General features: G+C 47.6%; 1 long non-coding RNA gene across 1 annotated transcript in view; it reads left to right on the top strand.

Moving 5' to 3' along the window:
- The first annotated feature begins 14,397 nt into the window (after positions 1–14,397).
- LOC121100717 overlaps positions 14,398–27,719 on the top strand; it is a 155,354-nt gene continuing 142,032 nt past the window's right edge. The window contains exons 1-2 of the long non-coding RNA XR_005832483.1: positions 14,398–14,452; positions 17,861–18,027. This is a non-coding gene — a long non-coding RNA (uncharacterized LOC121100717). The remainder of the gene's footprint in view (positions 14,453–17,860; positions 18,028–27,719) is intronic.

The following is a 27,719-nucleotide window of genomic DNA, read 5'->3' as shown; positions in this document are numbered from 1 at the left end:
AAAAACTCTGTGCCTGCACCGTGCTGCGTGCAGCGAGACCTCTATGCCCAGGGCAAACAATCCTTTTCCTCTTTCTTAAATTAGGAAGTGTGTGACGGGCACTTGCATCACTTCCTGTTGGCCACCGAGCAGCACGATGTACCAACACTGTTGCTTGGATTTGTAATAAAAACATTTGTTGGGTGAAAAAGGGGTTTTATCCCCAGAGGGCCCTGTGAAGTAGCATTCTTAATTTGAAAGCATTCACCACCCTGTTGTGGACATTCCCAGCATGAGACTGTGTTCCAGGAGAGGAAGGACACGATGCCAACCATGAGCGGGAAGACGCAGACTCTAGTCCTACCTCCATCACTCACTATTTGGCACCACAAGTGCCTTTCGCATCTTTCTAGACCTGCTTTCCTGACCTGTAAAACTAGAAGATGGACTTTCTAAGATTTTTTTCCCCCTCTGGGTACTCTCTGCCTCTCTTTAGGGTAATGAAGTCAACACTGATGTTTCAATATCTCTCCTATTAGAAAAGAATCACTAGTCACAAATAATGTAAGAACTTTGGTGGTATTTAACCCAAAAGTCAGAAATACTCATTTCCATCTGAAACACGTTTAGCTTCACCTTTTTGCCATCTCCAGGATGCCAAGCAGAGTCTGAGAGATGATGCCTTTAAATGTGCATTTCCAACTGCTCTGGAGTGAGGAGTTTCACAGGGGACAAGTGCCCCCAAAGCCCCAGCTGTTCAGGGGATATAGTGTTCTGAGAGAGACTCCGAGGAGCACTGGAGTTGGTCTCTATGCCGGCATCTGTGGAGCCTGGCCGACGAGGGAGCTAAGGAGGGGACCCTGGAGGGAAGGGGAAGTGGCCTGGACATTTGTGTTCCAAAAGCCCTGGAATGGGCTTTTATAATGGGCTGCTGGCTCTGAGCCCTCTCAGCTCTTTGACTGGCAGCTCAAGGCAGAATTCGACACCTGTAGACTCAGGGGACTCCTGGCTGCCCTGGGGCTGCTCCTAGCTTTATTTGGAGGGAGGGGGGACTGGAAAGAGCCCTCATCAGAGGAACGTTGAGGGTGGCTGTGGGTCCACTTGGCCTTAGTGTCCCAGTTTTCCTGGCTTGAGTTCTTCTATCAATTAAGGTCCTCAAAGTGGCAATTAACAGAAAACCCTACCGAGGTCAGCTCAAATGAATGGCATGTATTATCTTACACAACTTAAAGATCCAGGTTGAGTAAATACCAGGCTTGGCTGTTTTTTAAATTAATGATGTCATCAACGACCCATATTCTTTGTGCTTCTCCCCTCTGCCATCTTTGATATTAACTTCATCATCTGGCTGGTGGCAAGATGATTGCAGCTGTCCCAACCATCACATTTGGATGTGATGAAATCTAAAGGAAGAAGAGGGACTATCCCCTTCAGTGGCTTTCTCTTAAGAGGGGGAAAAATGAAAACTCCACCCCCCCCCCAGTCTCATAGGCTCTAGTTCAGTCTTGGGTCTATTGGGATTATTTGACTGACATAATCATCTAAGGTGGAATAGATTTGGAGGAGGAAACCCAAGGTCCACCATGTTTTCCAGTGTTATCTACTTTATTGCTTGGTAATCTATCTGCTTTCTAGCTTGTTCAATCTTTTTATCTTTAACTATTTCCCAGTTACGTCCCTTTTTACCATCCAGCTGCATTGCATTTGTATTTATTTCAGATGGGCACCCCACACTTAGACTCTATTGAGGTCAGGGATGGTAGGACTCACATCTTTTCTATCATCTCTCTTGGCGTGATTCATTTACCTGCTGTTCCCATTCCATGGGAGGAGACATTCGATGGTCCCATAGCCCTGGGTGAGACGTTGAGCAGTGAGGCAGGTCAGAGGAAAGGCAGAACCGGGTTCAGGAACTGGACCTCAGGGTTGGGTGAAGGCTCACAGGTCGTGATCTCCTTGTGCCTTCCTTTGTTTTCTGACCATATAGATCCCTTCTAACTAGAACTGAAAGGCAGCGTCATTTCAAGTCCCACCACCACGTACCCCTGCTCCCATTAACTCCTTGTTCTGGTAGTGACCTGGAGCAGGGTTTAGAAGGAAAGGTGTAGATTTTGTGCTCATGAAGCTCTGCTGTATTGGGAATCCCACCATGGCTTGTAGTCATGGGGGACATGGCAAGTTAGCCTTTCTGCCAAGGGAAGAAGCCAGGAATCGGAAAAATAAGACCCCTCTATGTGTGCTGGGAAGCCACAACTCTCCATCTATAAGATCATGGCCCTTGCCGAGAGAACTGAATCCTGTTAGCTTTCTCTCCTTCGCTCCTTTCCTTCCATCCTTCCTTCCTCCCTTATATTCTGGAGTTCTCCTGGTGGTGGGTGCTCCACAGCAAGGGCAGTGCACAGCTGGAGGGCCAGTCTGCCGGCATCCGCCACCATTTGGTTCATGGAACGTCCGCTGGGGATAGGCAGGAAAGGTGTATCATCCCTGCCTTAGAGTTGAGAAAATTGCGTTCAGAAAACCAAGCCATTAACTAGTAGTGCAGAAAGTTAATGACGTCATCTTTTCACTGCCCTCCACACACCAGCCTGGCTAGGCTGAGCACTCCAGGTCACGCTGGTCATTGAGTGACGGATTTGAACTCATGAGCACCCAGCAGTTCCTACTGGCTGTGCTGTCTAGTGCTAAAGATTGGCCTACCACTGAGGTGTCTCAGTGGTCTGGGACGCAAGCGTGTCCTGAGTGTCTAATCAGAGCATCCTCTCTCCTGACAGTGCCTGCTGACATCGGGGCCGATGGAACTGAGCTGTCCCCACAAGCAGGATTGTGGACAGCACACAGGAGGGGCCCTTCACCCCTCTTCTGGGAGTCTGACAGTAAGCAGCCCTGTGGTTGCAGGAAATTGTATTCCTCCGGGCGTGTGTGTATGTGAGTGTGTGTATTACTGCAAATGGGCCTGAGGTGTGGGTAGGCACCCAACTGGCCCTGTGCACATGCCTGGTTGTGTGTGTCATGCCTTGCTGTGTTGGTCTCCTGGATTTCCAGGCAACACTCGCTACATTCTGCGAAGCTTTTGGGGCCAGCTTCTGTTGCTCTTCTAAGAAATGGAATTGCCTTCCAGATGCTTCTTTCACTTGTTTTTTTCCTCCACTTGACAGAGCTGCCTAAACTTCTCATTCAGGGGCCCTGAAGAAGAGTGTATCATTTCATGCTCCCTTGTTTAGCTTCTCCAAATCCAAAGCCAAAGCTGGCACAGCTACTGATTAGCAGAACTCAAAAGCAAAGGCTGGGCTTTTGATGGGAAAACTGCTACATTAGAGAGGGCTGGTTGTTTTACAATTGCAGGGTAAGGTCCATAATATTACCCACCGCTGAATGGCCATTAGATTGCAAATTACCGGTCACTTTGCTGGACGGCTCAGCCATCCTGTAATCAGGATCATAATATCCCCCATAACGGTCAAGACCAGGCACCTACCAGGAGTCTGGCTGCTGAGGCGCCAAATTGCTGGGCTGCATACAGTAATGATTATCGCAGCAGGAAGGAAGGAAAGCTGCCCCAAAGTCCTGGGTGTGTGGCATTCTGTCCCAGTTTCCCATTAAGAAGCATAAGGGACTATCGGAATTACTCCAGTGTTCTCTGTCCCCCAGGGCTCTACCCACTGAGGGTCTAACTCTGTGTGGCTCTTACGCTCCATTGGCATTTCCGGTACATGGTCTCTTGGGTTACATGTGCCAGCTGGGATGTGACAAGTGGAAAAGGGAGGTAATTGGCTTTCCCCCCGCCTTTTGCTATGGTGTACTCGCTGTGTGTGTGTGTGCGTGTCTGGAGATGTGGCTAGCACACAAAGTTTCAAGTGCATTGATACTCCTGTGTATTCTCCAGTTGGGTGATGGCCTCATATCTTATGGATTGTTTTCATGTATTCTTTTGTGGTATAAATATGCAAAAAGAAAAAGAAGGCGAAGCTGATGGAGCGATGAGCCCTTAGGCCAAGCCTTGGCCTCTCACGGGGTCCAGTAGGGAAGAGCCGCCATGCTCAAGTGGGGTAGTCGAAGGGAATTCGGGGTTACTGAGAAAGGCCTGGGCAGGGTGAGGGAAAGCAACAGTGGCTAGTAACAGAAAGAGGCCTCACTCCTATACCTGAAGGGATGGAGGGCAGAGAGCTGAGGCTGAGGAAAGAGCTTTCTGACAGAGAAGCTATGGCTTTAGGAAGTGGGACCCAGGATGGGGGTGGGAACGAGACCAGGAAACTAAACACCCCGACTTCATATGAGTTTGGCCCTCCATTCTTATGGTACTGCCTCCTACTGGTCAAATGCAAACGGAAGTCAGAGGGCAGTAGAAGACTGTAGTACTTCCTGCAAAGGGCAGAACCGCCCAAGAAAGATGGAAGGGTGTCTGGAGGGTAAAGCAGACATGGCCCGTGCCTCCCCCGGCCACATACGTGTTAACGGCTATGTGTGCACTGATTGGATGACAGGGCCTCATAGCCCTGTGTGGGCTGGAATTCCAAGGTCATGGTCTGTTCCTACTTTGTGCTGCCTGGGAGTTAAATGGGGGACTCCAAACTTGTCCTTCCCTCTGTGTTTGTTTTCCTGGCCCCCTCAGCTTCCACCCAGCTCAGTTACTGCCCAGCGCTTTGACTCCTGTGGCTGTGGCTTCTGGGCTTGAGGTAGTGGTCTGAGCAGACTCACTGGTGTTACCCAGCTGGTCAGCTGTAGCTGTGAGTGCCCTGAGCACACATCTGGGCTTTGGCAGGGCTGCTCTAGCAGAGCAGTGCTCTAGAGGGGGTGCTCTAAGTAGGAGCTTCGAGGCAGCTGGGTGGGTAAAGGAGCCTGCTGCAGGCCCAGGGTCAGCAGAAATTTGGGCCATTGCTCCCATGGAGGCCCTGGCCTGGGCCGTTCTCTGTGCTTCACTCTTCTCTCCTGTCCGGGAGCAATAACATCCTGCCATGTTTTGTGAGGAACTACAGACCCCTCGCCAAGCCTCTTTCCCAGCACAGGAGAATGTTAGAGGAGAAGGGAGTAAGGCTGGAATTATTTTCAGTTCCCCCAGAAAAATACCATTCTCTGCCCTGCGAGAGTCTGTTTGCCAAATTGCTTTTAGCAAGGCTGAACTGGTGACAGGAAAAGACTCAGATGGCGTTCTATAAAAGTGAAAAGAGTCACGAAGATAGCACATACTGCGGGTGTGCCTCCCCTGTGCTGGGTGTGTCCTCAAGGCTTCTATATGCTCCTTCCCACGATTCTCACAGCAGCCCCATGAAGAGGGGCTAACGCTATTTCCCCTTTTCAGATGAGGACAGTAAGTCACAGAGAGATGAAATAACCTGCCCAGTGTCCCACAGATGGGAAGGAGTAGGGCTGGGCTTTGGACCTGGCACTGTGGCTCCGGAGCTGTGCTGCCTCCCTTTCCTTCTTGGCTAACTTCTCAGTAGATGCCAGGACACAGGACGCTCCTCGATAGGAATGGAGTGTAGAGCTGGGACGAGCTTTGGAGGTCCGTTTAGTCCAGGCTCTATGTTCTTGCGGGGGGTGGGAAACTGAGGACCCGGGAGGTTCAGGGATCAGGTCTCAGGAGCCCTGATATAATGTGAGTCATTTACTCAAAAGTGGCTGGCTGTGCCTAGCGATATTCTGGCAGTTTTCCGAGCGTTGTTTAGCAAGTAAATTTCTTTGAAGCAAAGTCCCTTTTATCCAAGAAGCAATGTGACCTCAAATCTTGTTTTCATAAAACATCTCTGACGTTAGCCGCATGAGGCAAAAGCCCTGAAGGTGTCTGCGCTGCCCTTGTGCTCCCTGAATCTGATGCTGTCTCTGGCATTGGCTTAGGAATGGCTTCTACCGTGAATAACAGTCAAGCAGCAGGTCGTGGGGGGCCCAGTGTCCAGGTGAGCCGGGCATGCCGGGGGCACGGATGAGAGGAGAGAGGCTCTTTCATCACTTTCCAGGGGGCTCTGGGGGCACCTGAAGTATCTTTGTCTGCAGAGGTCCTCGGCCCACCCAGCCACGCTGCTGTCACAAAGAACAGAGTGTTCGGGGCCATGTGACCATAGGGGAAGCTGCCCAGGCCTCCGAGGGGGCTGCCAGCTTCTGAGCTGTTGATTCCATGACTCTGGGACCCAGAGCTGCAGAGAAAGGGCAGCATTCTTCCTGCGGAGGCTTGGTCCAAATGGCCCCATGGCTTTCTTTTCTCTGGGATCAGCAGGCTACTGTTGGGAGGGACAATTGGGGTTGTTGTCCCTGACTGGCCCAAAAGCACCACTGGCAGATGCAGGGCGCGCTTCCTGGGCCATGCCTGCCGCACCTGCCCTCCTTGTGGCGGGCCTGTGGGCCGGCGCCTCCAGGAGCTCTGCACCGTCCTACCTCCTGGCAGCTGAAGCCTGGAACCCCATGTCTGCCCCTGGCCGACCCAGACAGCCCAGGGGCCAGTGAAGAGGGCTCCCCCTTCCTCCACACAGCTGGCAGATTTTACTTCTCTTCCCAGATACATTCAGTGAAGATGGAAATACTCTAAGAAGGCAGTTTGTTGCTAAATTAGAGGACACTCACTTGTCTTTCCTTTCTAGATAACGCACTTGGAAAGGGGTTAACATGTCAATATTTTCCTCTTCCATCCTTGGGACCTAAGTGATAAAGGAGACAGACTTTGCCATCCTGGGGGAAGATCTCTTTATCTCTTTTTTTTCTCATGGATGCTTTTTTTAATCCTCAGTCATGTCTGTTTTGTGAAGTCTAGGCATGGCCTGGACAGCCTCTACTCTTGGTAATGGGGCAAAGGCTTTCTTGGGTTTTAAGTGGGAGATCTCAGGCCTGGGTTTGGCTATTGGGGGAGAAATAGAGAGAGAAAGAGTACCATGATCACTATGGTTCCAGGCACTTCAGCTTATTGGGTGTTTGGACAAAGGTTGGAGGGATTCCTTTTTTTTTTTAAGATTTTATTTATTTGACAGTGAGAGAGACAGACAGCAAGAGAGGGAACACAAGCAGGGGGAGTGGGAGAGGAAGAAGCAGGCTCCCAGCGGAGGAGCCTGATCTGGGGCTTGATCCCAGGACTTTGGGATCATGCCCTGAGCCGAAGGCAGACACTTAATGACTGAGCCACGCAGGCACCCCAGATTGGAGGGATTCCTAAATCCTGGCCCACACCAACAACCCTTCCCTTCAAATGATTTCTTGTATCATCTGTATCAGATGACTTGCATGGAAGCTCTGAACTAGACTGTTCTCTATGGGATGGCATGCTCAAACTGAGTCATTTCAGGAGATTTTAAATAAAGGGGTGGCTTATAGCAGTGTGGGCAGGGTTTAGTCCACCCAGTGAGGGGTGATTCAGTATCCTGGAGCTAGTGACTGCAGGAAGCCATTAGCCTGAAGGCCTGAAGGCCAGAAGGCCAAGAGGAGGGCACAGTTACTGCATGCCAAAGAGAACTGTAGTTCTAGGAAACAGCCTCCTGTCCACAGCCTTCCATCTGTGGAAGACAGAAGCAGTCAATGAACCAGAATCTGGCCAAGGGAGATGCGAAGTAATCAGTCTCACTCTCCTCCCACATACCCATCGGCCTTTTCCTTCCATGGACCAAACCCAGAAGCCAGAGAAGAGAGAGAGAGAGCATGTTGATGACTTCTGTCAGTACCACCCATCAAGATAAATTTCCCGAGGCACAGAGCAGGGTGGAGAAGGGTAGAAGGTGGATTTGTAGGGGTAAATAAATGGAAAGGACCCAGCCTGACATCTTAATGTCACCTGTGTTCCACCATGTCTCTACGTCCTGACAGATACGTATGCCCCCAAATGGCCTCCATGTTGTGTTTTGGGCCTCCTTCTCCCTCTCTATGGTTTTGACTTCTTACTCTCATTTTATTTGTCTGGCAATGATTTTTTAAAATATTACTTATATTTTACCATTTTATTAAACACAGAAAGAAGTAGTTACACCTTTCAGAAATATCAGCTTTCAGCTTCTAATTGAATGGGTCTTACCTCGGAATGCTTCAGCCCCTCCCTAGGAAACATTTGGCAGTCCAGAGACATTTTTGGTTGTCACAGCTCAGGGTGGGGTGCTCCTGGCACTTAGTAGACAGGGGCCAGGATTGCTGCTAAACACCCTACAAGGCACGGTACAGCCCCCATTAACAAAGAATTATTCAGAGCAAAGCGTCAGAAGTGCCGGGGTTGAGATATCCTGCTTTAAGCAGAGAAAGGAAGGTTTTGGCTCTGTAAGTGGGAATCAGAGATCAGGTGAAAAGAAGAGAAGGATTTTTGTGTTTTTTGTTTGTTTGGGTTTGCTGTTTTGATTGGGCGGGAGGAGTCTATCACAGAGGAAGTTTCCACCCTGCCTTTGGGGAGGATGGCCCCTTGTTGGGGTCCAGCTGGGCTCTGGGGCTCACTCTCTGGCCACCTTGGGCAACAGCAGGACTGTGAGATCCAGCATCTGAGAAGCAGGATTGAGAGCTCCTAGGGGGACCATCTCTGACCATGTGAATGATGCTTTGCATTTCCCTGCTCTGCGTGGCTGCTGGAGGTGGCACAGCAGAGTCTAAAGAGCTATTTTGAGATGGTTCAGCCAGACCCAAAGGTCTGGTAGAGTTCTTGCCTTTCCCAGGCTTCGGGGTTCTCTTCTTTTCAGCTCGAAGCTCTTAGAATATTAATAAGTACGGACTTAACAAAGTCCTGGAATAGTTCTCGGGACACAAAGGAAATTTCCCAGCTCAAGAAGTAAACGAGTGTATTCAGCAGTCCTTTGTCAACTTGCTGTGTAAACCTGGTATTTGCCGCTTTTTTCTCTTCCTTCTTACATCCCATTTTCAGGTCATTTCCCTGCCCGTTTGTGCCTATGTTGGAGAGGAGGGGCGGGCAGACAAAACTGTATCAGCTTCCTTGGGCAAGCTGTTAATAGACTCAATGAAAATGAGGAAGTAATGACCATAGTTGCCTTTAAGAATCAGGTGTAACCATTAACTGTGCTGTCCTTCCCTCCATCACCAAGTCTTGACTTGGCTGTAATCCAGGTGAATGACTTTAATACTTACTAAATTTTATTAGTTTTTTAAACAAGCAGTCTAATTACATTTTTTAAAAACAAAATGGCAAAGGATTTAGATAAACAGGGGACAGTCTCTCCCCTGCTCCCCTTCAGCCATCCCCAAAAGGCAATATCCATCTGAAGATATTCTACTGCTATACTAACAAATACATATATGCATGGGTTTTTGTTTGTTTGTTTGTGTTTTGTTTTTTCATCCCATACAATTAGTAGTATATTTACTTTTTTCTCAGTATTGTACCTTGGGAATCCTTTCATGTCAATAAAGAACGTGTTTTGTTTTGTTTTTTTAATGGTCCCGTGGTATCATGGATAAACCTTAATATATTTGGCCCAAAGTGACTTGTTTTTAAAAAGGCTTCTGAATCTATTTCAAACCAGAAAGAACGCTCAACTAAAAAACAAAAACAAAACAAAACAACACTTGTTTGAAAGTTGAAGCATGAAAGTCCACTTCTATCATTTTGAAAAGCTTTCATTTTCTCATCTTACTGAGATTTTCAGATTTTTGTTCTACATTTGCCCCTTAACTTAAAACCTCTATCAAATAGCTGTTCAGAACCGAAAAATGTCCCAGAGGTTTGGATATTGCCTGTGATTTAAACCGTGTCTGTTTTATTGAATTACTGCGTGTTTATTATCTTTTCTTACGGAAAGCCAGCCTGAGCCAGTGTGGCGCTATTAACACCAGAAAAGCCTGTCTCGGTTTGGGACAAGGCGGTGTGCCTCTCTGTTCCCCGGTTTTCCGCTTTTAAAAAATCTGGGCAGTATCCTGGAGCCTTGACAGCTTTGAAGCATTGTGCAGGGCAGGACTACCTCAGATTCAGAAGTAAGAGCCTATTTATCTCTACTGTATTTCTCTGGTAACAGCCAGGACCGGTGTATTTTAAGTCACGACGGAGTTTGCTGCATTTGGAAGCCAAAGAGAGGGCAGGCAGAAGAGCCGTCGGGGTGTAGAGCGTTCTGGGGCTCCGGGGCTTTGAAATCCTTTCCAGTGTTGTCACTTGAATGTCGAACACGTTATTCTCAGTGGACACTAAAGAGAAGTACAGGTACTGTGGGCTCCAGGGGGATTCATTATTCAAGGCACAAAATTTCCTACTCTGGCCTGCAACACATTATAATTCAAATGAGCCCAGCACAATAGAAGAAAAATATGCAAGCAGATTTCTCTCTGTCGTGTTTTTTTCCTTCCTCTCTGAAGCCCTGTAATTACAGCAGGCAGGTGGAGCATCTGGGGTGTGGGGGAGTCCGCTGTATTTTTACCTTCCGAGGAACGCGACTTGCCTACCGCATCAATATATTTTATTTTTAATTAAGCGCTTATTGCAAAATCTAAGTCCCTGCGCGAAAGCCTGATTCACAACTTTTTTTTCCCCGCCGTTCCCTGAGATGCTGCTGCTATTGCTGTCTCAAATTTCCTTTCTTAAAATGTGCTGTTTTAGTAAATTAGTTCTGTCCTTCCGTGAGCTCGGCAGGGCTGCCGCGGCCGGATTGAGGGGACCTTCGTCTCCTTTCCCCCTCCGCGGTTCTGGGTCACTTTCTCCGCGTGCCCAGCAGCGCCACGTGCCTGGAGCGCGCAGTCCAGGCCCGGCAGTCCCTTCCCCATTCCCCTCTGCACCCCGATCCTGCAGGGGTGGGGGCGGCGCTGTGCTCCTAAGAGACCTTCGATCCTGCCACCGGACTAAGCGACCTCAGCCTGGCAACGCCCGGGCTTGGGGAGGGGGGTGCGGCTCGCGTGCAGGAGGAGGGGGAAGCGGGATCCGACACCCCTAGGTTGGTCAACTCGGGGTGGGTGCAGGGAAGCCCTTTTGGTGTCGCTGCGCCAGGCCCAGGAGGGAGAGCGGGAGGAACGGGCAGGCGCCCGGGCTGGCCGCGGGAGGCTCCTTGCCTCTCTCTCTCCCGACGCCGGCCACCGAGGAGGCCGAGCCGGAGCAGCCCCAGGGCCTCGGCGGAGCGTGGCTTTTCCGATCCTGGAAGTCCGCGGCCGGAGGCGGGGCGGGAACTGGCGTCCCGGGACGACCTTGCCCAGAGACCCGTGACCGACGTCCTGGCTGGAAGGGAGCTCCCGGGGTTCGGGAGCGAAACATGAAGCGAGCCAGCACCCTCTCGCCCAGGGGCGGGCAGGCCTCTGCGGGATCCTTGCGAGCGGACTGCCCGGGCGGGGTGCGCCTTCCCAGTTTCTGGCTTGATGAGCCCAGGTCCCCCCCGTCCGGGACCCAGTAACTGGCTGCAAATGGGTTTCCAGCAATTTGCGGGGCCCTGCCCAGACCCCCGGGCTCTCCGCCGGCGTGGCTCCAGGCCACCGCGCAGGCACCAGGCACCGCGTCGGTTAGCTGGCATTCCTGCCTCCTAGGGGCAATTTGAGGCGTGGTCAGGGTTGGCCTGGGACAGTGGAAGGAGACTGAGAGGCATCAGCCAAAAGGCTGATGGGGCTGTTTGCGCTTGCAGAGAGGGGCGGCCCCCTTAGGTCACCAGTGAATCTTAATCGAGGGCAGGAGAATCTTAATCAAAGGGTGTTTTTAGGCAGGTCCAAGGGAGAGAAACCTATCTCAGGAAGATACCCACATGTGGTTGAAAAAGGGGCCAAGCCTGGAATGAGCGCCTGGTCTTTGTTGCCCCACGGACCTTCTTCAGGCGCAGCTGTTATCTGTCCCCACCGTGTTTCTTCGGTACCTTCTACAGGGCAGGGACCCATGCCGGGGGCTCAGAGCTCTGTAAAGACACGTACAGAGAGGTAGGGGTGACTGCTGGTTTGGCTGCAGGGAAGGACAGGCCCTCACTGGGCCAGCAAGGTGCCAGGAGGGAGAGGCGTTCCCTGGGCAGGTCCCAGGTCCCTCTCAGGAGTGTGAGTCGCTTCTATGACTCAGTCCACCCCTTTCAGTACTGGTCACCAGGGACCAGGACTGGGGCTCTTTGAGTCTCCTTTTACAACTCCTATCGTATTTTTCATTCTCATCACAAAAGCAGTGCATGTTAATTGAACTAACGAAAAGCGCAAACATGCAAAAGGAAGAAAATAGAAACCAAAAACACTCTCATTACCTAGAGACAAACCTTTCTTGTATATCCTGAGTGCCAACACCATTATTCTGTGGGACAAGCGACTTCCCTTTTTTTGAACAAAATGCTGTGACTTATCTTTCCACGGGAGCATCCTCACAATGAATATAGTTCAATAAATAGACTGTCCTTAATGACCACCCAGGACTTGCATTGCAGGGATGTGGTGTGAGATTTTCAACCATTCCTCTCCTGGGCTTTTAGAGTGTTGCCACGTGTCTTATTTCTGTCCACACCATTCCCAGGTCATTCTCCTGCTGGGTCACTGTGCATGTCCTTAATTATATCCTTAAGATCTATTCCTCAAAACAGCTGGGGTAACTGTTCTGCATTTTAGAAAAGTTTTACTACATTTTATCAAATTGACCTTTAGAAAGGTTATGTCAATTCATACTCCCACCTGCAGAGAATGTAAAATTTGTTGCCAGAATTCATCATCGTTAATCACAAGTATGAGTGGTCTTCTTTTTATTCTTTTATGTTCGCCCATTTTGTAATTGGAGTATTCATCTTTTTCTTGCTGGTTTATAGAAGGTTTTTCTTTATATATATATTCTATTAAGTCTTTGTCATATGTTTTCTACTTTTCCCAATGTGTCAATTGCTTTTCACATTTAAATTTACATTTAAATGTTTTGTGCAGTCAAAATTCTTAGTATTTTAATTTATGGCTTCTGCCTTTGGTGTCACTCTCTAAAGTCCTTCCTTAACTCAGGATTTTCTAAGTCTCCCACTTACAGATATTTCTAGTACTTCCATTGTTTCATTCATATGAATGTATTTGGGTATATGGTATAAAACAGGAATAGGAGTTTACTCCTCTTCACTCCCTCTTCACCTGCTGTTAGTTCCAAATCCTTGGACTCTGGCACCTACTACAGCTCATTCTTAAGCCAGTCAAGCCTGAAGGGAAGATCTGGTGGCAGAGATCTTGCTCTGGGAAGTACAGAGACTGGGGGTGAGGGATTGAGAAACGTCCAAAGGAAGAACCCATTTTGTAGACATATCCTATTGGAATCACATAGATCTGGACGATACCCAGTTTCTGCCACTTTTACCATGCGGAACCTGGAGCAAGTTGTTTAACTTATTGAAACTTCAGTTTTGTATCTGTAAAATGGGTATACAAATAGCAAGCCCCTGCCTCTGCAGATGGATGTGCGGATAACATGGTAATGTGTTTGGCACATGGCAAGCCATCAGTGTTAGTAGTAGTAGAAGGTGAAGAGAAGATGAAGGAATATGCAACTGTTAAAAAGAAACATCAACTATCAATAATTATAGAAATAATGGTGGTGAGTCCATGTGCTATAGTTATAGTTTGAGTTCAAGAGTGTTTATCCAGATCAATTAGGAGGCTTTCCCATGGGAGAAAAGGGTTTTATTCCTCCAGCCAGAGTCTTCTGGAGTCTGGACTTAAACTGAACTCAGACATTTCAAAGGAATCCAGTAGCCTTTCTGTCCTCAAACCTGTTCCAAGGCTTTCTGATGGACCTGCCTGGGTTGAAGAGAATGAGCTGGCATTTGGAGAGCTCGCAGGATAGAGAGTGCGGGGGCTCGGGACTCTAAGTGGGCAGCCATCTCCCTCCTGGCTCTCCCCCAGCTGAGGATTGCTGCAAAGAGAAATAGTCACTGGACGGGAGCCAGGGGCACCAGTCAGCTTAACCAAAGGAATCAATGAGCACTGTGTTTTCCCTCTGCAAATGAGGGAAATGGCATGGTGAGAAGACATATGCCTTGTCCAGAATCACAAATCCCAGGGGCAGAGAAAGCGAAGAGAAATGCTGCCTCAGAAGGAGCCATTTCCCATCCCGAGGATGCCAGAGCCCGGCCTTGAGTAACAAAGGGGATGGGAATGCTGCTTTTGAGCTCCTGGACAGTGGAGCCCCGACATATTTGTATGAGGCATGGACAATGAATAGCCATTCAAAAGGCTGAAGTTGCCTCTTCTTGGTAAAAGGCAAATATTTTAGGAATCCCTTGTTACTAGGCAAATGGCTGATTGCTTTTTAGGGGAGTGCTGTCTTTAGGGCTTTAAGCTTTTATTACTTATTTTTTTAATGTTCAGTTAGCCACTGTATAGTACGTCATTAGTTTTTGATGTAGTGTTCAATGATTCATTAGTCACATATAACACCCAGTGCTCATCACAACACGTGCCCTCCTTAAAACTCATCACCCTGTTACCCCCTCCCCTCTGAAACCCTCAGTTTGTTTCCCGTGTTCTGGAGTCTCTCATGGTTCGTCAGAAAAAGAAGATGTGGTACATATATACAATGGAATATTATTCAGCCATCAGAAAGGATGAATACCCACCATTTGGATCGACGTGGATGGAACCAGAAGGGATTATGCTAAGTGAAGTAAGTCAAGGAGAGAAAGACAATTATCTTATGGTTTCACTCATATGTGGAACATAAGCGATAGCGTGGAGGACCATGGGGGAAGGGAAGGAAATCTGAAGGAAGAGAAATCAGAGAGGGCTTTAAGCTTTGATTCTGAATTTCACTTTGGTGGAATAGTGGCTCTCAGTTCTGGCTTCACATTGGAATTAGCTGAGGAACTTCTAAAAATACAGATGCCCAGGCCCCCCCTTCCAGAAGGCTGGGTTAAATTGGCTACAGCAGGACTGAAATGTCAGTGTTGTTAAAGACTTCCTTACTTATTCTAATATGTAGTTTAGGATTGAGAGGAAATCTCTTTTTGGGTTGCTGCACTCTGTCTCTTCCTAGCTAGTGGGAACCAGGTTATAAGACAAAACTACTCTAGCAAAATGTTTCTCAAACTCTGAGGGATTATCTGAGCATCTTGTTAAAATGCAGCCTGTGATTTCGGAAATCTGAGCTGGGGCCTAAGATTCTGTCTTTCTAACAAATGCCCGGATGCTGCTAAGGCTGCTGGTCTCAAGACCACGCTTGAGTACCGAGGGTCTGGAAGTGGTTCTCCTATTTCAAAGAGTTTTACGTAAAAATGACCTAATAAGCCTCTTGAAAAAACAGATTCCTGGGCTGATTCAGAGTGCCAGGGAGGGGGTCCAGGAATCTGCATTTTTGACAAGTCCTCAGGTGAACTGATGCACTCGATAGTTCAAAGGCCACACTTGGAGAATATAGCCAGCCTACCTATGATTTCCTCAGGCCTTCATCTTTTTAGCACATCCTGGAGTCCACACTTGGCTGGAAGATCTTAAGTCAGTTGGCTGCGAGTTGAAACTGAGCAGAAAGCCCATGATGGGAGGTTCCTGGGCCCGGACCGCAGCTCACTACCTCTGCGGGGCCTCAGCGTTGAGGCTAAATCCCATTCTCACAGGGGAGTGATAAGTGCTTGTGCCTTCTTGGGATAAAGGAGCCATCAATTTAGGTTTGGGTTTTGACTGTAAAGTTATTTGACCTGTCCCCTCTTTGGAACTGTGACTAATGCCTCAAGATCAGAACCTAGATGCTGGCAGAATGAAAGGCAGAAGGCTTTAAAGATGCCTTCCACCTAAGGAGAACCTCAAGCCGGGGAGCAAAAGATGGTACAAAAAAAACCAGTGCTCCATGTGATGTTGAAGACATCAAATAAGAAGTCTCCACCAAATGAATGTGCTTTTTTTTTCTTCCCTGAGACGGCCTGTGAGGTAGGATAAACCCAGGACCTGGAATGAGGGGCTGAAAGAAAATTGACACATCTCTCGTTTGGCTACTGTTAGGCCCACCATTCTCCAAGTATGAGTTATTCATCTTGCAGATGATTTTGGGACTTCGTTTTTCTCCTGGTTCTTCTCTCTTATTTCTCCTTGTTTGGACCATTGCCCTGCTTATTAGCGGTTCCACCAGGGATGGAATGGAAATGAACCCCATGTGAGATAGGATAACATCTGTGAGTAGGCTTGCTTAGAGGTTTGATGGGGAGAAAGAGAGAATTAAATACTGTCATAGGTCTTATGGAATTCACCTTGTTGTGCTGCCTAGATCCACTTTTATATAGCAACTTCAAGCCTTATAACAAGAACAGAGTGCCTTCTCCAGAGTTCGACAGCTACCAGCAATAATTTGCTAGAAAAGTTATTACTTGAAAAATGCTTACTTCTTTTACTTATTCAAATATACTTATTACTTTATATGCTTCTTATTCTCTTGGTTGTCTGGTAACAGTGTTGTGAGACGGGGGACATAAATTTACAACCACATATGTGTGACTTTCATGTTTAAGGAAGGTTTTTTTTTCCATCTATTTCTTCTAGCTAGTTACAATATATTATGTAACAAAGCATACCTCCTATTCCCGTTACTTGGTATAATAAATATCTTGGCGAAATTTCTTACAGAGTTTGATTACTCAGTCAAAACCTAAGTATCCTGTGGGGAGAGGAACGATCATTTTAGTGATACTGTTCTATGCTTTCGTTGAATTGAATAGTTACTAATCCAGCCAGAGAAGAAAGAGGCAGGTAATTGAAATTGAGCAAATACACTGAACCCCTCAAAAAAAGACTCACGAGAAGTGTAAAATTTCTCATCAAACCTCTATCCGTCTATTTTCTCCTTACTTACAATAGTCATTGCAGCTGTAGGAAATAACTCTAGGGGCCTGGTCTACATTAGGAGAAAACTGCTATTTCTCATTCAAGTGATCTGGAAATGAGTTTAAACAGACACAATCTGCCATGGTCAATGTTAGGTCAGTAACTCTAATAGCCAATTTGAATTTTCTTTTAAGAAAATCCACCGCTTTACCTCTCACCGTGTAACACCCTAAGATTTGCTTGGATTGTCTCAGGTAGAACACAGGGAGGTAGGTTGGCCAATTGTCACTGAACTTGCATAAATTAACAGCAACCTTTTTCTCTCATTCATCTATATAACCCAAACTGCCAGGCTTCAATTCTCCAGCAGTGGTAAGAAGGGTTAAAACAATGGGATTGACTGTTTTGGTTGTGTTGTGGTCAAGATCCCCTTGAATAGATGCTTCATGAAAATTCTCTGATGCTTGCTCAGTGCTGTATCCTTGGTGTATAGCACAGTGCTTGGTTCTGGGTAGGCATGGAGCTTGCCAGGTTGGGTTTAAACCATATCAGGCAACAACCAAGTTTTTAACTTATGGGGTTTTGGAGCTAGAAGGGACCTTTGAGAGCATGGAGATCGCTATAAATTTCCTGTCCACCTGCAGTTTCTCCCATTTTCTGTCCACACAGAATCATTCTTTTGTTCACTTGTCTTCCTTCTTCCGCACACTCAGGAGGGGCTGGAACAACCCTTCTCAAGGGGTCCCCTTTCCAGTAATTGTTTCAGAAATGGGTACGTGTGGCTCACCAATAGCCAGTGCTATGTGAGGGGAAGACTTCTGGAGGGATTCTCTCTCCCTTTCCTCCAGATACTTTGTCTGACTGTGATGCCTAGGATTATGGCAGTCATCATATTATCAGCATAGGGATTAAGCTGATACTCAAGATGGCCAGAATGGAGAGAAAGAGAGGAAGAACCCAGGTCATTGATGACATCATCCACACCACTGAATCCATCAACCCTTGCAAGGGTTAGCTCAATGTGTCAACTTGACTGGGCTGAGGGATGCCCACATAGCTGGCAAAGCATTATTTCTGGGTGTGTCTGTGAAGATGTTTCCTGAAGAGATTAGCATTTGAATCTGTAGACTGAGTAAAGATCATTCTCCCCAATGTGAGTGGGTACCATACAATCTGTTGAGTGCCTGAGTAGAACAAAAAGGTGGAGGAAGGGTGGATTTGCTCTTTGGCTTGTGCTGAGACATCTGTCTTCTCCCTCCCTCAGGTATCAGTGCCTCTGGTTTTCTGGCCTTCAGACTTGAACTGGGATTTACACCACTGGCTCCCCTCGTTCTTAGGCCTTGGGGTTTGGACTGGAATTAACAGTTACCAGCTTTTCTGAGCCTCCAGCTTGCAGACATCAGATCATGGGACTTCTTAGCCTCCATAACCGTGAGTCAATCCCTTATAATAAATCTCATTCTCTATATATATCATGTTGGTTCTGTTTCTTGGGAGAATTTTGACTAATACAGCCTCTAAGCTGCCCTGCTACTCAACTTTCTGTTTTGCTGGATAATGCATTTCCTTCATGTTTAAACTGGTATGAATCAGGATTTCTGTTGCCTGTGGCCCAAAGCATCTTAAATGACTAAGAGAATTTTAAGACCAAGTTCTCATTTCATAGAGGGTGTAACAGAATTTGCTCCATGTCATATTTCAGGTGACAACAGAACTCAGGACTAGAGGTTGGGTCTTTTGCCTCCAAGTCATTTTTTATTATATGCCACCTCTTGCACAAAAATTTACTTAGTTATAAATTAAGGGTGGCTTAAAAATGTATCTCTGAACACACTGTCCTTGTATTTAACAAAATTGCCCCACCCAGGTTAAAGTCTGGAATTCTCTTCCAAATTTCCCTTATTTGGACACGCTGAATCAAACTGGCCACTCACACATACAAAGAGTATGCTTGTTGACTTTGAAGAACTGAAAACACTTTGTTCCTCATTGCTGGGGAGCACTGGCCTGGCAGACCTGATATGCTGGGTAGCTCTGGGCAAGAAAGACACATTAGACCTGTTTGGGTCCAAACTTGCCATCTGTAAGGTATGGGACAACACAGGGTGTTGTCTAAGGCCTTTGCCAAGACTTCAGTTGGGAGAATTTTTTTTTTTTTTAAAAGATCTTGTTTATTTATCAGAGAGAGAGAGAGAGAGAGAGTGCACAAGCAGGGGGAGCAGCAGGCAGAGGGAGAAGCAGAAACCCAATGAACAATGAGCCCGATGCATGACTCGATCCCAGGACCCTGGGATCATGACCTGAGCTAGATGGGCTGCTGCTTTCTGTTCCTAGTGGCATTCCATTCCCCATCTGTAAGGCCTTCTGTTTGCCTCCCGCATTACCCCCACCCTGCCCGTGCTGGATGGCCCAGGTGAAGCTGCACCCCCTCTACCAAGTCTGCTCTGATCACCCCTATATGCACCACTAATTCTTTCTCAGAATGCCATTATTTTCTGGACTCCTAAGTCATTCATTTAGCTTATCATGTTATTTTGGAATATTTCTTTTGACATTTTGCTCATTTTGCCCCTAAATGTCATCTTTAGAGGGAGATCAGCAAAGAAGAAAGGATATAGATGTTAAGGACATGTTCGTTGACTTGGTTTGAATCCTGCCCTGGGGCCCCTGCTTTGCAGAACTCCAGGGGCCAGTGAGGCAATGTGGCAGCCCTGCCTGGCCCTACCACTCTGAAGGAACCTTCTCTGGCCAGCTCAAGTCTTCTGTGGAATGCAGTTGGGGCAGGTGTAAATAAGCAGCACACTGTATTACTTTTCTATTGCTGCTGCAACAAATCACCATAAGCTTGGTACCTTAAAACACTGCCCCTTTCTTACCTTACAGTTCTGGAAGTCAGAAGTCAACTGGGTCAGCAAGGCTGGTATCTTCAGGAGGCTCCAGGGGGAATCCACTTCCTTGCCTTCTCTGGCTTCTAGAGGCTGCCTGCCTTCCTTGGCTCATGGTCCCACATCACTCCAGCTTCTGTCTCCTTTGTAATATCTCTGTTGCTCTGACTCTGACCTTCCTACCTACCTGTCATAAGGGCCTTGGATACACCCAGATAATCCAGGGACAATCTCCCTATCTCAAGATTTTTTTTAACTTAATCACTTCTGCTAAGTCATCCCCCCCTTCTTTTCCCACTTGAGCTAACACATTCACAGGGATTAGAGCATGGACATCTTTGGGGGGACATTATTCTGCTTTTTGGATGCCAGTTTCCATATCTGTAAAATGGAGCCACTACTATCTGCCTTACAGGGGTATTGAGGCGATTAAACGAGATAATTTGTGTATGTAAATCCCCAGCCTGGCACAGCAGAGGTGGTCATTTCTGGGCAGTTTGTCCCTTGTGAGTGGGTTTTTGTGAGGTGGAGGCCAAGTACTGTGACTTCTACCTCTTTCTAACCCTTTAGTTTCTAGCCAGTCCTGGTCTGGAAGAGGAAATCAGCAAGTATAATAATTATCTTGATCGATGACAATGCCTTGCACCTAACTCATAAGGTCACTAAAATGATGTGTTGCTTGTTGTTTTGTTAGCAATGGGTGGGGGCCGTCCGATTAAAGGCTGTCATTTATCAGATCCAAAATAGAAACTTGGATTCTTCTGCTACACTTTTACCTAATTACCCTGAACACTAGTGGAAGAGAGGAATTAATTGACAATACGATTTAAAGGAAAAAAAAAAATCTTGCTGTCATGGACTTTTCTCCTTGGGCTGGAAACTTCTTGGTTTCCTAGGGTACAGTTGACCGCTCGCTCTGCAACTGAAAAATCTCTCAAAGGGCCCTGTCCAGTTAGGTCACACAAAGCCAGGCTTATTATTTAGAGAGCACACAATGCCCCCTCACACGGGGCACAGAGAGGAAGGAATTTTTTAAAGCCAATTCCAGCCCCCTGGAGCTGCAAACTGCCCTCAGGGCAAAGAAGCCTGCAGGATAATTGGGAGGAGTCTGGCAGGAGAAAACCCATCCACGGAGGTGAAAGCTGCATCTCTCTCTCTCTCTATATATATCGAGGGATGCCACGCCACTTTGTAAGCATTCCCCTCTGGGACAAACCTGTATGTCAAGACAAACAATTAAATAATATGCAAGGGCCAAATCACGAAAATTGCAGCCTCAGCCCGAGACAGTAATGCGGGGAAACATCAGCTGTCTGCCACAGTGAAGGTGCCGAGACAGGTTCCAGAGATTCTGCCAGAGAACTGGGTCAGGGAGGAGGAGCTGTCTGCCTGGAATAGGCTTCAGGCCCCCTGAACTTGGTACGTTCATGCTTTCTCAAGGTAATAAGGTAGAAAGTGACCTTACAGCATCCCTCTGTCAAACCAGAGCACAGCTGCCCCAGGATCCCTGACACAGTCGTGGATAACGTGTCTAGGGAATAGAGTGAGAAAGGAACCAGAGACCAGACCCAAAATGGTGAGAGGGAGGGTGGTGAAAGGAGGGCAGACCATTAGATGGGACACCTCTGCCCTTAAAGCTGGATGGGGGCCTCAAGGAGAGGATTGTGCACATCGTCATCCCTGGAGCTGAGTCATCCTGGGTTTTCATACCATCGTGGCTAAGCGCCAAGGGATGGTCAGATACATATGTGGTCACAACACTCTGAACTTCTAACACATGGGGATTGAACTTGTCTAAGGGACTTTTGGGGATAAGGGGGAAGCATTATTTGTATAGTGTATGACCACAATATAGAATTCATAGTCCCGTGTGAAGGCATGGACAGAACTAAACGATCTTAGTGTCTTGTCTTCTTGCTGGAAAGGGCAGGCCAGCAGGGTCTGGGGACTCGGGCTGGCCTAGGTGGCATTCTTAAGAGGCCGGAGCAAATCCCAGCAATAACATCCAGGAACATAGCCACTGGTGCCTGCGGCAGGCAGCCAGAGCTGGCGTCAGGTTACTGAGGTCGTATTAGGCAAGAGAAGGGTGGATCAGGTGAGCGGGCAAGAGCATTTGGGACCAAAAGGAGCTTTCGGGCCCTGGGTGAGAGCCGAGGTTGGGAAAGCATGGTCCAAAGGGGACTCCTGGGTGCCATCTGCAGGGGATCCTGGCACCCATATCTGGGGGCTCCCTAGCAGCATCTGTATCCAGGGCACCCACATGTTAGGGCTTAAGGGCATAACTCAGGAGTGGAGAATAAGAAATGTTCTGCGCAGATTGACCCTTCTGAAAAACTGAGATATACTTAATCTTTAAGATCAACATTAGGAAGTACAATCAGGCTAACCAGGGAGCCATACTCTGGGTCCCTTTGCCACAAAATTGAAGGTGGTCTTTGAGTCTGGCCTTGTCTAATAATTCCTCTATCAGGTCAGCTCCACCCTACAGAGGGGTCTTAGGTATATGTTCCCATACAGAGGGCTTTCTACTGTCTTGCGTAGGGTGGAAGCAAATCCCACTCTGAGAAGCCCCACTGGGGTCTCAATGTTGGATTACAACCCAAGGAAGCTTGATGTTCATACACTCTGACAGAGGAGAGATGCCAGATTTAGCAAATAAAAATATAGGATGCTCAGTTAAATTTGAATTTCAGAAAAACAGTGAATAAATTTCTTAGCATACATATATCTGAAACATTGCACGGAACATACTTATACTGAAAATTATTTGTTCTTTTTCTGAAATTCAAGTTAAACGAGGCATGCTATATTTTCTCTGGCCACACTGTTTGGGAGGCCCCTATAGAACAGCTGGCCTGGGACAAGCTCAGGTGCGGAGCCAAAGCCAATCAGGCAGGTGTCTTCCCTCAGCTCAACCTCTACCAAAGGTCCATTTTTAAGGCCAGATCCGAGTCAGCAGAACACGCTTATGCATTTAGTAAAATATTACTTGCCACTAAAAGTTCCTCAAATTTGGTTTGCAGTCCACTGTGACATGCTCTTCATCCATGCGCCCCACACACGTTGATAACTATATACAACCAGAGCTGCTGCGGAGATAGTGACAGAGCCCGATGCAGGCACAGCACACAGAATCCCGTTGGTTGGTGGCTTTCAGAAAGCTTGCTGATGTCTTTCTTTTTCTTCTGTCCTGAACTCTCCATAGGAAAATCCACTGAGGGAGAAAGCCACAACTGCTTTCCCTGGGCCAGACTCAGGCTGAGATGACCCAGGGGTAGCAGGCAGGCTTGACAATCTGTCAGTTCCTGGGTGGTGTTACTCGTCAATCACTCATTGCTGCTAACCTGCAGAAACTCATTTTTGTGATATGAGACTTGATTTGCTCCTGATGCAGTGATAGCTCAGTTTCTGGAGTGTCTGCTGGGACCTGGACACCTGTCCCCTTGGTCATAGGGAGATCATTAAGTCAGCCCAAGGATTTAACTTCTCATTCTTCCCATCTGGGATGAAACCTCTGGGCCCTCTCCAAATTCTTTGTATTACTTTTATGCTCTGATCTCATTTTGGCTGTGGCCACATTTACAACTTTCTGTTCTTTGATTGTGTTATGCTCAATCTCCAAAAGGGCATCTGGAATGTTCTTCTCCCCATGACCTCCTCCCTGGCCTTTCAGTCTAATCCCTCTCTACTGCCTCATTGGCTTAAAAAACAAAACCAAAAAACCCGTAACACTTATCACTAATGTTGTTTTCCAGTTTATGTGTTTGTTCATTTATTTATTCTGTACCCCTACCCTGGAGTGGAAGCCCCCAATCTTAGCATAGCGCCTGGTGCAGAGTGAGTGCCTCGCAAAGGTGGAGAAGCAGTGAGTGGCTGTCCAGGAAGAGCATGAAGAACTTCCCCTGTAGTGTCTTTTCTCACTCTGGGGCAGGTCTTCCTGTGATTCCTCTCGCCTTCTACCACACCCACAAGCAGAGGCAATAACCCCCGGGGGGCAGTGTTCTGATTGTTTTACACATATAGATAAAAAAAAGTAAAAAAACAACTAGAACTTGGTCCTCCCCTCTATGGAGATAAAAACAGAGTGGTATTGTATTCAAGAAGAATGTGTGTAATAACAGTAATCTGAAAGTAATGATATCCATGAGGTCCTGGCAAAGCCACCCAGGGAAAGAAAAACAATAGGCGAGAAAGCTTCGGGGAGTCAGGACGCCACCTTTCAGCATCAGACTGGCCTGGAATCAGATTCAGATAAACTGGTTTCATCAACTCTTGACTCAGCGGTCCGCGTCCTTTTTTATTCCCAGCGCCAATTGCACATTCTCCAGATAATGGCAAGGGATTGGCTGTCCTTCAAAACATTCAGCCCTGCAGGGGAAGAATGAAAGGGATGCCTTGTCGGCTTCTTAAGGTCTGAACACAAAAAATAACTCCCTTCTTGGGCCTGCCCTGTGGGCTTCCTTTTTCCTCTGGTCCTTACAAAGAGCTACTGGCTGGACCAGTGTTTCTCAAAGGAAATACCCGCATTAGGATTATTTAAAATGTAGATTTCTGGGACTCACCAGAGGCCTAGTGACTCTCATCTTCTGAACAGCGCCCCGGAATCTGTATTTTAAATGACTCCATACCCTGAGGATTCTTACGCACACTCGGGTTGAAGGGCCCCTGGTTTGTCTGGCCCTGTGGCCCTCACCCTGTCCTGCTCCATGTGTTGTCACCTGGCGTCCTCTATGGGAGCATCTCTCCTTCCCGATGCAATTCTAAGGGCAGGGGAGACATTTGACATTTCTTTCTTGTCTGCTTTAGCACCAAATTCACTACAGGTATTCGAAAAGATATTTACTGAATGAAAGACCTGAACTAATTTCCCTTTGCTTCAAACTTGTTCAAAGAAACTTCCCCCAAGAAGACTGGATCTTGAGTTTGCCGATTTGATGTTTAAGACAAATTGATGTCTGTGCGTGTGTGTCTTGCTCTTCCAACTAAATGTTTTACATCAGAGGCTCCTCTTTGTCCGAAGAAGGACAAGGTACATATTACTGGGCAAGATTGTCTAACCCAAAAGGTAGAGGCAATTTTTGCCCTTTCCTGGGACCATTGTGTGAAAAGATGCGTGCAGATTTCAGGGCAAGGGGGTCCTAGGGAATGAGGTGGACATGTGCCCGGTGTGGTTGAGGGGGAACGAGGCAGAGAAAAGGCCCCAGGGCGCGATGGTGGAGGGCACCTAGGGCAAGCCTCACCTCTTTGCTCGTCTTCTCAGAGCTGCTCCTGAGGCAGAGCCCATGGTGAGGGTGCATCGCCAATGCCAATGTGAAGACTGGGAGTGGCAGGGGTGAGGGGGAGGGAGACGGAGATTGGAACCCTCAGAGTTGAATCACTCTTAGTTCGCCCTCCCTCTGGAAGTAGGAATAGGCTCCACAGGCTCCACAGGGAGCAATGCTCAGGGCCTCACAGCCAGGCAGGGGTTAGAAGGCGCTTTCCCCGACTGAGGCACCGTCCGCTCCTGCAGGGTGTCTGCCCTTCACCGGTTCTCCCGCTCCCTCCTTCCTTTCCTAGACTCTCCTTCCTGACAGACACTTACACCGGTGAAGGAGCTCTTAGTCCCCCTCACTTTGCTAGCCTGCAGGTTGAACTCCCGAGTTACTCCCACTTCTCCCCATGTGACTTGCTTTCCTGCATCCTCCTCCTTCTGCTCACTGGCGTTCGCATGTCAAGCCGCCTCTGCCTCCTGATGAGGCCCTCTGTTTCCACCGGTGGCACCTTCTCCTTCCCAACACCCTGGCTTGAACAATAGGCTCAGCCTTGCCTCCTCCTTCTTTCTTACCCTCAAGCTGTGGGGAGTTTTTTCTTGGGGGGGGGTGTGCATTTTCATCCATCTCGTGACAATTTTTGTCCTGAAGTCCTGAGGCTACAAGTGGAAATGTATGTGGTGTAAGCTTGAGGTTGGTCATATTTCAGGCTGGACTGTCTCAAGGAGAGTCTGCACTCACCGAACTGCCCACCACAGAGGAGGCGAGGTGATGAGGGGCACCACGGTCAATGCAAAATCCTCACCTGCTTAGAACTTTGCAGAGACATGTTTTCCACTGCTCTTGGTATGATTTTAAACTTCCTATTTGGGCGTTCAAGGCCCTATGTGACCTGGCTCAGTGTACCTCTGCAGGTCATCTCTTGTCCCTCACGGAAGGATGCTTTGTACTCCAGCCATTCTGAATGCTCCATGTTTTTTTTCTAACAGCACCTGATCAATTAAGATGTTTGGTTTGGTTCCTCTTAGTAATGGGGGATCCATCAGCACTTTTAAAAGCTGTAGAGGGGAGGGTAACTTGAGTAAGTTTGTATCTTAGAAAGATCAAGCTGGTCTGAGGTTGGAGGATGAATGAGAAGGAAGTGAAGCATTAGAAGAGTAGGGCCGGACTTTACCCTGAAGGTAATGAGGGAGCCATGAATATGTTTTAAGCAGAGTGGTGAAATAATCATTCTCATTCATTAGATGATGCTGGCTATAGGATAAAGCATGGATTTGAGGGTGACTGATTGGGTGTGAGAATGTGGAAAGAGTCAAGAATGATGCCCCTGTGTCTAGCCTGAGCAAATGGTAGATGGTGGTGCCATTTAATAATACAGAGGTCGAGGAATGAAGAACAGGTGGGTGGAAGATAAGCGAATTTGTTGGTTCTTGAGTATAATGAGTTTGAGGTAGCTTTGAGACAAGCAGAATTGTCCAGAAGTCTTTTCAACAGGGAGAACTGCGCTGGAGCTATAGATTGGGAATCATTAAAGGATATAAATGGACAAGTCCAGAGAATGTGTTTATTGAAAGTAAGGAGGGTCTTGGATTGAACCCCAAGGTACCCCAGCATTTAAGAGATGAGAAACCTGCCAAGAAGGCTAAAAAGAAGAGGTCCGGGAGGTAAGGGAAGATGACCAGGCTGCGGTGTCATGGAAACTGAGTGAAGAGGCTGTTTCTAGGGCCCCATGGGCAGTGTCCAACGCTGCTGAAGTTCCCATGAGAGGAAGACAGAGAAGGGTTTGTTGGCATTAATAAGAAGCAGGCAGTTGGCAATATGAGTAAGAGGGGCTTCTGTGGGTGGTGAGGTCAGAGGCTGGTTGCAGTGGGTTGAAGAGTGAGTAGGAGTTGAGGAGGTGGCGATAAATACAAAAATACATTTTGTTTTTAAAGAAGTCTAATTGTGAAGGAGAGGGGAGAAGAGGCCAGTGGCTTAAGTGATGGTTGAAAAATGAAATTAGAACACATCGAAGTGTGTTTACCAGTTAATATGAAGGATCCAGTAGAGAGGGCGTGTGCACCAGTGAGGGTCCAGGCTGCAGTGGTAGAAAGTGGAAGGAGTTCCACCTGGCGACTCTTTCTACTTTGAGAAGAAGGAAGCAAGATCTCCTGATGAGGGTGGGGGGACAGGTGTGGCCAGCCAGGTTTCAGGGGATCATAGGAGGTTTAAATAGCTGCATGGGGGCACCAGAGAGCTCCTGTGTGAAGCCCCGTCTCTGGGCAGTGCGGAGGCTCAGGTGAGTCCCAGGGACCTTTCCGTACTCTTTCTACATGGGAGAGTCCTTCCCCCTCACACATGATCTGTGCCTCTCCCAGGGCACCTACCTCTTCCTAACTCTTCATACAGCTATTTGCGGGCCTCTTAGCTCTCCCATGAGACTGTCTGTTGTAAGCTCCACAAAGGCTGGCTTTGTCTTTCTATTACTCACAGCCCTGTGACAGTGCATGGCGCATAGAAGGGGATCAAAACACATTTGTAGGATAAGTGAGTGTGGCCTGACCCTGTAGAAAACAGCAGGACACTCACTCTGTGAGCTGGCCAATCTATCTTTAGAAAGCAGGGTTGTATCTGCTGTGCTCTGGGGGTGAGACACGTAGCTGGAGATACAGGTTTAGGAGTCATTAGAGTGTATAAATGACCAAGTTCAGAGAAATTTGACTCTGATGCCCTATTCCCGTTCAGATGTTCCAAAGTTCACCACACCCAAGTATTGAATTCCGGGAATCTTAGAGCAGCATTCTCAACCCTACCAGACACAGCACCCTCTTTCATTAAAATAGAGTTGGTAACTCCCATTTTACTTTCTTGAGGTGAAATTCATTGATAACATAACCCACCTTTTCCATATAATTAAAAAATTAATATAATGCCCTAATATAATAGAGAGGACAAATAAACGGAAAGTCATTTGTAATAAAAAAAATGCTTTTCCAGTGCTTTTTCATAC

This window comes from Ursus maritimus, unplaced genomic scaffold (assembly GCF_017311325.1).
Source record: "Ursus maritimus isolate PB19 unplaced genomic scaffold, ASM1731132v1 scaffold_5, whole genome shotgun sequence".
In the NCBI taxonomy this organism is placed as follows: domain Eukaryota; kingdom Metazoa; phylum Chordata; class Mammalia; order Carnivora; family Ursidae; genus Ursus; species Ursus maritimus.
The sequence above is the reverse complement of the archived record's forward strand: the minus strand, read 5'-3'. Positions and strand labels throughout refer to the sequence as shown.